At 45.8% G+C, this 12147-nt stretch overlaps 1 protein-coding gene across 1 annotated transcript in view; it reads right to left on the reverse strand.

The window, feature by feature from the left end:
* Positions 1 to 5709: 5709 nt before the first annotated feature.
* The window catches only part of LOC143975971 (uncharacterized), an 87487-nt gene continuing 81049 nt past the window's right edge, over positions 5710 to 12147 (reverse strand). The window contains exon 12 of the mRNA XM_077478499.1: positions 5710 to 9166. The gene's annotated coding sequence lies outside the window, so the exon portion shown is untranslated. The remainder of the gene's footprint in view (positions 9167 to 12147) is intronic.

Consider the following 12147-nt stretch of genomic DNA (forward strand, 5'->3'; position numbering starts at 1 on the left):
ACTAAATACCCTCCCAGCAGACAGCAACAAGTGGAGACGGATTAGTGGATGCCGCTGGGAGGGTATTTAGCTCCTCCTCTACATTTCTGTTGCTTCAGTGTTTTGCTGCTGCCAGTTTCTGTTTGCCATTGATCCTGGTCTTGCTCCTGCCCTGTATCATAGTTACATAGTAGCTGAGGTTGAAAAAAGACACAAGTCCATCAAGTCCAACCTATGTGTGTATGATATCATGCTGCCTCCTACCTGCTCCCGCTTGTTTCTGATCCCATCTCTGATGTTTTTCTGTGTTCCCCGTGTTGTATATATTGTATCTTCTGTATGTTAGTTCTTAGTCAGGTACTGACAGGAGTCTTGTGCAGCATGACGTAGGCAGCGCCACCCCTACCCAGCGCTCCACCACGCGTTCCAACAGGTGCGTGCAAGCTTGAGCCGCCCCTCCCGCATGGAGCAACTGGACGTGCTTACGGCACACTAACTTACGGACTTCCTGACCCAACGTATCTACCTCTGACCGGATGCCTAGCGTCTATCTGTTACCAGACATCGAGCCGACGCAACACTACGGGAGTATATTTCAAGGAGCCACCAGAAAACGCCGACTGCGGCACCCATGAAGGCCAGACGGATTATATACCACCTTCATTTCAGCTTGTTGCAATGGAGTGGTGAGTAGGCTTGTGCAATTCGTTTCGTAACGAATCGAAATTCTGCCGAATTTTGCATCTTCCCATCTGTCCGAATAAAAAAATAACAAATTACAACGAATACGAAAGAAATATAACAAATTAATTCGAATGAATTCGACATGATTTGAAATGATTTCAACCGCATTCGAAATTATTTTGTGACCCGACTTTAAGGCCATGTATCTCGGGGTCACTTGGTGCTAGACACTTCAAATTTCGATATGTTGTAGTGCTAGTACGATTGTGTTGGCATACCAAATTTGGGGTTTCTAGCTATAAGTGACCCCGAGATATGTGGCCCCAAATTCGGGTCGCAAAATGTTATTAGTTATTAGAGCAGGGAATGACATTTTGCGACCCGATTTTGGGGCCACATATCTCGGGGACACGTATAGCTAGAAACCCCAAATTTGGTATGCAAACACAATTGTACAAGCACTACAACATATCCAAATTTGGAGTTTCTAGCACCAAGTGACCCCGAGATATATGGCCCTAAATTCGGGTCACAAAATATTTTTGAATGTGGTTGAAATATTTTCGAATGTGGCCGATTTTTCGAATTTGGTAGAAAACTAAACGAAATCCGAAAACGAATTTAAGGAAGTTAACGAATATAACTAAACGAAATGAATGAATTAACGAATTAAAACGAAACGAAACTAAACAAATTTGTTCCTTTTGCACATGTCTAGTGGTGAGAGCCTGCGGGCAAAATCTATTTATCCCGTCCTTCACATACTCTTCATCTGAGCTTTTTGTGATATGCTATACCATTTATTTGCTGAACTGTGATTCAACTGCCCTCTGAAAAGTGACAGAATTTCTCTCCTCGTATGGCACGGATATTGGGAAATTCATATCACAGCCCATGTGCTACACGTCGCCGATATACAAAACCAGCATAACCGCTCCAGGATTCTTCATTTCTGTGCCCTACCATCAGGAGTCACTTGTATACCTGTCTAATCTATTATATCTACACTATTATTGCACAAGCCCTATTCATGGACAAGCTAAGTGTAGTCCCGTATTCTAAGTCACCCAAATAGTCCCAGTCTTTCCATGCTGATCACATGTGTGTGTGCGTTGCGCCATATTGTGACAACATTGTCAATTTTTGTATGTGTTTTTAATTGGATGCACTGGGGGGGGTTGTTTTCACTAATAAGGTGTAAATTTCACCCCTATTGGTTTAACTCTTTTGCCGATTTACGCATTTATTTTTTATCTTTTGATACACCGTGGTTGATCCTCATATTTGCTATCCTTTTGGAGACATCTCTTTGTCTCATCACTTTTGTTTTTACGTTGATCCCCTATAGCTCTGGAGTAGGGATGAGCTGAACACCCCCCCCCCCCCGGTTCGGTTCGCAACCAGAACCTTTGATCGGCCCTAAAATTCGTACGAACTTTAGAACCCTATTAAAGTCTATGGGACGCAAACGTTCAAAATCAAAAGTGCTAATTTTAAAGGCTAATATGCAAAATATGCAACAGACAACACCAGCAATAAGGGGTATCTTCAGGTGTATACTGTGCTGGAGGCACACAACACCCACTTTAACTCCTGCAGATGCCTGTATTAGAGAACACCAGCAATAAAGGGTAGATACAGGTGTATACTGTGCTGTGCTGGAGGCACACAACACCCACTAACTCCTGCAGATGCCTGTATTAGAGAACACCAGCAATAAAGGATAGATACAGGCGTATACTGTGCTGGAGGCACACAACACCCACTAACTCCTACAGATGCCTGTATAAGAGAACACCAGTAATAAAGGGTAGATACAGGTGTATACTGTGCTGGAGGCACACAGCACCCACTAACTCCTGCAGATGCCTGTATAAGAGAACACCAGCAATAAAGGATAGATACAGGTGTTTACTGCGCTGGAGGCACACAGCACCCACTAACTCCTGCAGATGCCTGTATTAGAGAACACCAGCAATAAAGGGTAGATACAGGTGTATACTGTGCTGGAGGCACACAACACCCACTAACTCCTGCAGATGCCTGTATTATAGAACACCAGCAATAAAGGGTAGATACAGGTGTATACTGTGCTGTGCTGGAGGCACACAACACCCACTAACTCCTGCAGATGCCTGTATTAGAGAACACCAGCAATAAAGGATAGATACAGGCGTATACTGTGCTGGAGGCACACAACACCCACTAACTCCTACAGATGCCTATATAAGAGAACACCAGTAATAAAGGGTAGATACAGGTGTATACTGTGCTGGAGGCACACAACACCCACTAACTCCTGCAGATGCCTGTATTATAGAACACCAGCAATAAAGGGTAGATACAGGTGTATACTGTGCTGTGCTGGAGGCACACAACACCCACTAACTCCTGCAGATGCCTGTATTAGAGAACACCAGCAATAAAGGGTAGATACAGGTGTATACTGTGCTGGAGGCACACAACACTCACTAACTCCTGCAGATGCCTGTATTAGAGAACACCAGCAATAAAGGGTAGATACAGGTGTATACTGTGCTGGAGGCACACAACACCCACTAACTCCTGCAGATGCCTGAGAAAAGAACACACTGTCCCTGCCTATCTTGCTCTTTCCCTGCACGCCGGAACACACTACACGAGGCCGCTGAGCTGGCAGCCTTATAAAGTGTGGGGCGTGTACTAAACCCCCTGAGCTATAATTGGCCACAGGCATCCTGCCTGTGGCCAATTATGGCTCTCATAGTTAGTAAGGTTGAATAAAAGACACCAGTCCATCCAGTTCAACCTGAGTGAGTGTCTACAATTGTCCCTATCCCTGTATATTGCACACTCACATCGGTCCCTACCCTCAAGGAGCCCACAATCCAAGGCCCCCATTCATATACTAGGGCCAATTTGCCTTCCTGCATGTCTTTGGAGTGTGGGAGGAAATGGGAGTACCCGGAGGAAACCCACACAGGCACAGGGAGAACATGCAAACTCCAGGCAGGTAGTGTCGTGGTTGGGATTCCAACCAGCGACCCTTCTTACTGCTAGGCAAGAGTGCTAACCACTACACCACTGTGTCGCCAACCACTACACCACTGTGTCGTCTCTCTTCGCTGCTGGTACTGTGATTGGCCAAGCATGCGGGGGTCACAGTGCATGCTTGGCCAATCATGAGCCAGCAATGCACTGCGATGGCATAGTGCATTGTGGGCCGTTCATGCCACACAAATTTGGTGCGAACGGTCCACAAAGTTCTGAATTCGCCGAACAGACGAACGGCTGATGTTCGAGTGGAACACCGAGCTCATCCCTACTCTGGAGATATCCCGTCCACTGGACAAAATCGGTGCCGACTAACATACATTGTAATTTTCAATATTTGGAAAGTGGGTCCCACACTCGATTTTATTTTTGCCTCTCGTGCAGCAGGTGCTCCTTCCCGTGCAGTATAAATGCTCGTTTCCATTCAGCAGCTGCTAATTCCCGTTCAGCAAGTGCTAATTCTAATTGCGCATGTGCAGAGTCCTAAGCATAGGCCAAGACTAGGAAGGACTAGCATTGGTGCTATCCTCATTCTGTACCCGTCTGCCCGGCTCCCTCTGAACAAGGCTTGTGACCAGACTCCACACCACCACTGGAAGAACTCCCGTGTCTCCAAGTTACAGAGCTCACCCCTACAGCTTCCGGGCACCTGCACCCTTCCACTGCCCTAGTAGCCCCTGTCTCCACTACCAGGGGTTCTTGGACAGGAATTGTGCAATAGGTCACCCAGCCATGCAGATCTGACCACCCCTGCTGCTGATTCCTGACAACAGCGCTGCAAACCGGAAAATGTCCTGAAATAAAGTGGGTGTAAGATGCCGCCACTGATGTGGTAAACTCAGATGGAGGTGTTTACAGTTTAGTAGCCTTCAGTGATCGCATGAAAACACCATCTTGCAGCACTTGGCACCTTTCTAGGAAGAGATAGCCCGGCCGCTGCACACTTCACCCAGCCCAAGTGGTTACGTAAAAGCAGTCTCAGCTCAATGAATCCAAGCCATGCCCCCCAACGTGTTTCGTCCTGCTGGCCACTGCGGCGGCCGGGCTATCTCTTTTTACTTCTACAGCATGCTTTGGGTCTGGACCAAATTTCCTCACTAGTCAGCGGCATCCAATTCATCTGACCTTGTCAGCCTGACAGGGGGCCACTAAGCATTTATCATGGTCTGTTTTCAGATGTTCTTTAGAACTAAATGTTCCTAAATAACTTAACGCAAGGATGGAGAAAATATGAAATTCAAGAGCCAGCTAGATCTTTTCTTCTGAAGACTGCTCCATTGACAACAACTACAAAAAAATCTCAAAAATAAATGTTGAAGGAGCATCAGCTATCTGGCTCCTGGGATTTGCAAATCTCTGGTTTAACCATGCTACAACCTCCCACCCCATTCCTGTCCTCATCCTGTTTGGTCTTCTGTAGACCAATACAATGTTAACCCTGGGACCAATGGAGAGTGGCTGTCATTTTTAAACCCTGTTCCAGCCAATGTATGTGAAGACTTGCAAGCACCATCTGTCCAAGCTTGGAGGTGCGGTGGGGGGGGGGGGTGCATTTTGACATCTTTGCCCCATCCCCATTCCTGTCCTCATCCTCTTTGGTCCTCTGTACACCAATAGGAGGTAACTTTGGGACTAATGGAGAGCGTCTGTCATTTTTGAACCCTGTTCTGGCCACTGTACGTGAAGGCTTACAAGCACCATCTGTCCCAGCTTGGGGGGGAGGGGGGACAATAACTTTGCCCCCATTCCTCTCCTCATCCTGTTTGGCCCTCTGTAGACCAATATAAGGCAACTTTAGGACTAATGGAGAGCGGCTGCCATTTTTTAATCCCGTCTAGCACTGTATGTGCAGACTTGCAAGCACCATCTGTCCCAGCTTTGGGGGGACATCTTTGCCTTGGGTGTCCAAGCACGTGGTCCCATCAAAAAATGCTGTACTTTTACTTTACCATAAGACACCCCACCATCACAACAAAGTCACCACCACCAGGAAGAAGACAATGGGAGCCTTGATACCATTTGTGTGTTTAATAATCTATATTATTATATTATACATTTACTGTGACAGGTTAAAATATACATATATGTGCAACAGAAGGTGGAACCCAACACATCCATAACAATCCTTAGTGTGAACCAGCCACACAAACTCGTGATGTTGCTAACCTGCCGAGGTGTGAGAAATGACATAAAATACAATGGTGTGTGATCCACGGACACTAACACAAGACTCCACATTAATAGTGACTCTGTATGAACAGGCAATCATATTTCCTTCATTTGTCTAAATACCTCATACAAATTAAGACGCTGGTGAGTCAAGCTCTGCATTCCTGAGTTATTCCTTTCGTTTGATCTCCGGGGGCCAGAAGACTCGGCTGTCCTCACTCATCATTGAAAATAGATTTTTCTAGAGATGAATAAGACCTGACGGTGTTTACCTATTGCTGAAAATATCCTACCGATATGTTATCAATGACTTCTATTGATGGATAGTGAGATATGGGGAGGACCTACTATTTATGTACAGAAGACATTGTTCTCCACTTCGGGAGCAGAAGGAAACAATGTTCTCCTACTCAGAAGGAAGAGACAATGTTCTCCTACTCAGAAGAAAAAGACAATGTTCTCCTACTCAGAAGAAGAAAAAGACAATGTTCTCCTACTCAGAAGAAGAAAAAGAGAATGTTCTCCTACTCAGAAGAAGAAAAAGAGAATGTTCTCCTACTCAGAAGAAGAAAAAGAGAATGTTCTACTCAGAAGAAAAAGAGAATGTTCTACTCAGAAGAAGAAAAAGAGAAGGTTCTCCTACTCAGAAGAAGGAAGAAACCATGTTCCCTAATTTAGAAGAAAGAAGAGAAATTGTTCCCCTACTCAGAAGAATGAAAATACTCTGTTCTCCAACTCAAAATAAGGAGACAATGTTCTACTCAGAAGAAGGAAGAAACTCTAAATAAATAAAAAAATAAATAAAAAAAAAATAAAAAAGAAGGAAGTGACAATGTTCTCCTACTCAGAAGAAGGAAGAGATGTTAGAGATAATTTAAGAAAGCTGGAGAGTGCGAAATCAGTCTCACTTCTGCAGAGAAACCAATCAGCTTCTAACCTCAGCTTGTTAAGCTTTGGCAAGAAAACCCTTGAAGCTGGTTGGTTTCTATGCAGAAGTGAGACTGATTTCGCACTCTCCAGCTTTCGTAAATGAACCCCAATGTTCTCCAACTCAGAAGAAGGAAAAGACCATGGTCTCCCACCCAGGAGCAGAAAGAGACAATATTCTCCTACTCAGATGAAGGAAGAGAGAATGTTATCCAACTCAGAAGAAGGAAGACACACACATACGTTCTCCGATTCTGGAACAGAAAGAGACAATGCTCTTCCCCAGAGGAGCAGGAAGTGACAATGCTCTTCCCCAGAGGAGCAGGAAGTGACAATGCTCTTCCCCAGAGGAGCAGGAAGTGACAATGCTCTTCCCCAGAGGAGCAGGAAGTGACAATGTTCTTCCCCAGAGAAGCAGCAAGTGACAATGCTCTTCCCCAGAGGAGCAGGAAGTGACAATGCTCTTCCCCAGAGGAGCAGGAAGTGACAATGTTCTTCCCCAGAGGAGCAGGAAGTGACAATGCTCTTCCCCAGAGGAGCAGGAAGTGACAATGTTCTTCCCCAGAGGAGCAGGAACCGACAATGCTCTTCCCCAGAGGAGCAGGAAGTGACAATGCTCTTCCCCAGAGGAGCAGGAAGTGACAATGTTCTTCCCCAGAGGAGCAGGAAGTGACAATGTTCTTTCCCAGAAGAGCAGGAAGTGACAATGTTCTTCCCCAGAGGAGCAGAAAGTGACAATGCTCTTCCCCAGAGGAGCAGGAAGTGACAATGTTCTTCCCCAGAGGAGCAGGAAGTGACAATGTTCTTTCCCAGAAGAGCAGGAAGTGACAATGTTCTTCCCCAGAGGAGCAGGAAGTGACAATGTTCTTTCCCAGAAGAGCAGGAAGTGACAATGTTCTTCCCCAGAGGAGCAGGATGTGAAAGACTCTCTCAGTGAAGAACAATATCTGCAGACTCCTACTGTTGGATGAGAAGAAAATGATTAGAGTCCATTACATAGAGTGCAAAAGAAACTTGGTCACAGTCACACTTTCCTTAGCAGGCCATGACTACAAATCCCAAAACCCCCATAAATGCTCTCAGCCTGTTCTCACAGAACTTCTCCAACCTTCCATGGTGATGCATTTACAAACTAAAGTGCTTTGCATCCTTCCTCAAATATCATCTTCTAGTACAACCTTCAGACACTTCAGTAACTCCATCTTTAGTGTTTGCAACCTTTCCTTTCCTTCTCACTTACCATGAGCTGACCCTTCTTCTACACCTTCATTTTCAGTCTATGTCTTTTTATTCCACCCGACACAGCCTGTAATCCTGACATAACGAAGCGTGCACAAATACTTCTGACTTCCTGTGAGCTGCAGGAAGCGACCCTGGGACAGAAATACAGAACTATGCAATTCCTAGACCTTTCTGAGATGTAAAGAACTATTTGCTTTTCCCCGAAAGGTGCACAATGCATTCCAAACACACCTACCACTACCCGCAAAGGTCATTAAGGCAGCCTCACATATTCAGTATGGTAAAACCCCAACAAGGCACCTATCCTATATCAAAGAGCCCTGCCAAATCTTACAGCCATCTCCAGCCCACAAACAATTTCCATTATGCAACCACCGCCATATGTATAGACGCACATCAATAGAGAGGGGAGAGGGAGAGAGAGGGGGAGGGAGAGAGAGTCCTGCAAATTGAGGTTCTTCACACCGTATAAATTACCATTTTTGTCTCATTGTCTATCAATGAATGAGTTCCTCATTGACGGAAGAAAAACAATATTTTCTAAGGTCTTGGAAGTCAGTCACTGATTGGGAATTATGTCTCATTATTGGGATTGTGGAAGAACGTTCATTCATCTGTGAGTACAAGTAGACCTCCTCTCCTCGGTGGCTGTGTAGAACGAGTAGACCTCCTCTCCTCGGTGGCTGTGTAGAACAAGTAGACCTCCTCTCCTTGGAGGCTGTGTAGAACAAGAACATAGACTCTTCTTATCCATGCTTATGAACATCTGAAGATAATAATAATAACCCATCAAGGATCAGAAAGTGGGACACCATCCTTTTCTGGTAACGTCAATGATGGCTGAGCAGGTCTGATGGTAAAGTCCTTGGGATGGACATGACGGTGGGAGGTTTCCTCTAGCTGATGATGTAATCTCATTACTCAATAAAATGAAGAGCAATGTCTTTAGGTTCACAAGATGGATTGGCGCTTGCATATAGTATTCTGGACTGTTGAAGACAGGGTCTCCCCTCCCCCCCATCCCCCGGTGTAAGTATGATTGAGGAAGCAATGCAGTGTGTCGGTATCTGGAGGATTCTCAGGTCAGTCTTTTCACTGTGGACAGGACAGTCACCTGGCCAGTGCTTGATACCTGAGGAAGAAAAAAAAAAGATCTGAGGTCACCATCACTTATAAATAAACCTGCTCATCTTTGAGCTTGGTGAAACTCTGTCCAAGTGGAACTGGGCTAAGTGCTCCTTTCTTTTTTTGAGCATTACTGAGCACCCCATTTGGGATCACGAAGTATATTATTATCTGGAGGGCACTATTATGAGATGAAGAGTTGACCCACTAAAAAGGAGGATATCTTCTGATGGGACCCATTGAATATACACAAACGCCCTAACTTGCCTATTTTCTGGTAAGCGCATTTAATATACGGTGACGGGCACTTTATGCGCTTTTGGATTGTGTTGAATCACTGTGGTGTCACAAACGCTTATCCGGATTCACATACGAACTTTTCATGATTGGACTTTTGTTTATGACACTATTTATTTATGCATTGCTGTGTTTTATTTTGCACTTAAGGTGTTTTTATTGTTATAATCATTTGTGTTAATCACCTACACATTTCGATAATATATTTCATATTTTTTTATTTTATTTTTATTTATTTTTATTATATATTTTTTTTATTTTTATTTTTTTCATTATTATTATTTTTATTAGTATAGGGTTGGCGCAGTTTTCTATTTTTACTTATAAATAAAGGTCATCCATATCACATCAAAAATTCTAAAACTAGAACCAGCACCTCCAGCATGGGGGTATCTAATATTGAGGAAGGGATATTTTGGTCCTGGCTCCTGGGAGATCTAGTGTTCTTGGGGTGGTTCTATTATTGCTTTGAGGGTATTTTCTTGGAGGGAGTCTGTTGTTGGGATCTATTGTCACTGGGGGGTCTACTGTCGCTGGAGGGTATTGTTCACAGAGGATCTATTGTCGCTGAGTGTGTCTATTGTTGCGGAGAGGGGGGGTACACCTAAAGTTTACCAGGGTCAATATGTTTATTTCCTATGATCATCAGCTCCATCTAATGTCCATAATTCGGTATTTTCATGATTGAGATACTTCAGGAAAATACTGCATTTTGACCACTAGGTGGATCTAATCATAGGAATAAACACATTAGAGATATATATATTTTACCTTTTACAAGGGATGTTTAGAGCACTATGGGTTAGCTAAACTAGCATCGCACCTGGGGGCTTGCTTTGTCTGGCTGAAACCTCAGAGAAAGCCGCTTGATAAGCGTAGAATCTATGATCTGACATTTTAAGTTGTATTTTTTTACCTTGAATCATTGAGATCTGTTATCATTATATGGGATCATTCCCGATCATTACATGGGAAGTAGCAAAAAAAGACAAACAAAAGTGTGAGATAGCTCCACCTGCTGGCTGGATGAAATATACAAAAAACTACAATACAGTCCCTCGATATGGGAAGTTTTCAGCAGAGGAATTACTAGTAAACATTAAAATGATTAAGTTGAGTACACTTGATGTTTCTTTTACAAGGGGTAACCAGATAAAAACAGCGTTGGACGATATGACCCAACGTCTCTGAGAATGAAAGGTGGCAGACTGTAAGGGCCAGGTCTCTGTTAGGACCAAATGACCACCATGGGGCCATACATCAATGCCTTTAGCAGCCAACTTTCTAGGACACTTTATATGGGTACACTGGTACTTGGGTGCCCCCAGGAACATGGACACTGGAATATCTGGTCTTAACGGGAGGCTTTTCACCGGTAAAAAGACTCTAGGATGGGGGGGCGTGGCCTGGCTGGCGATGGAGTAGGACGCGTGTGAGCTGAGCTCCGTACCATCTAACATCCTACAAGCCCATCCTTGAAGCCCGCAGATCTCCCTGTGTTTACCCGCTATACCAGTCGGTGTCCGGTTAGTGTGCGAGTATGTCCCCATCGAAAAGAAGTGCTGCGGCGGCCGCTGCACTAGATAAATTCCGACGACAAGACCGGGACCACGAGGACCAACATGGCGGCCCGGCCGCCCAGCCTGTGGAGCCTGCCGCGGCGGAGACGGCGAGAGTGCTGGACGCGATTTCCTCCTGCCAATCTGTCCTGACGTGCAAGATTGAGGAGGTTAAAGTGGACATCTCCCTGGTCCGACAGGATCTCTCCAAATTGCGCGACAGGGTCACGGAAACGGAGACCAGAATTAGCCAAGCCAAGGATGTCCTGTTCCCGCTGCAGAATGCGCAGGAGGATATCCACAGAAGATTGCAGGCACTGGCCCAGAAGCAAGACGACCTGGAGAACAGGGCCCGCCGGTCCAATCTGAGGTTCGTGGGTCTGCCGGAGGGCTCGGAGGGGACTGACCCGGCTACATTCTTGGAGAACCTTCTTATTAAAGCCTACGGCAGGGAGGCCTTCTCTACCTCTTTTGTGGTGGAGCGGGCGCACAGGATGCCGGCGCGCCCGCCGCCTGAAGGTGCCCCTCCGCGTACCTTTATAGCCAAGCTGCTGAATTACCGGGACAGGGACACTATCCTGAGACTTACCCGTGAAAGAGGAAACATCCCTTTTCAGAATGGCCATATTTCCGTTTTCCCGGATTTCTCGGCAGAGGTACAGCGGCAGAGATCGCGCTTTGTGGATATTAAACGCCGCCTCCGAGCCCATCACATTAAATATTCCATGCTTTTTCCAGCCAGACTCCGTGTTGCGGGGGAGGACCGAGCACATTTTTTTGAGGACCCGGCGGCGGCGGTGGCCTGGTTGGATCAACAGGATGCGGCCCGTAACCGGCCGCCGCGAAATTGATCGCCCCCCGGCCCTGTACACCCATCGTTTGTCCGCACCCGGCCTCCTTTGCCACTAGGAGCTGTTATTTTGGCGGATTTGCGGACTGAGCCCAGCCGAAGCGGCTGCATCGCTGATCTTCTGGACACCTGAGCTTCCCTATGTTTACTGTGCATTGACTACTTTGCTCCCTCTGTGGATTTCGGACGCGTCCATGCCATCCCTTTATCCGAAGGCTTCTTTACTCTGCAGCGGACGTGCAACGGCCGGCAACCGTTTTATTGCGGTGACCGTACTCCCTT

This window comes from Lithobates pipiens, unplaced genomic scaffold (assembly GCF_037356315.1).
Source record: "Lithobates pipiens isolate NorthernLeopardFrog02 unplaced genomic scaffold, aLitPip1_a1.2 Scaffold_13, whole genome shotgun sequence".
NCBI lineage: Eukaryota > Metazoa > Chordata > Amphibia > Anura > Ranidae > Lithobates > Lithobates pipiens.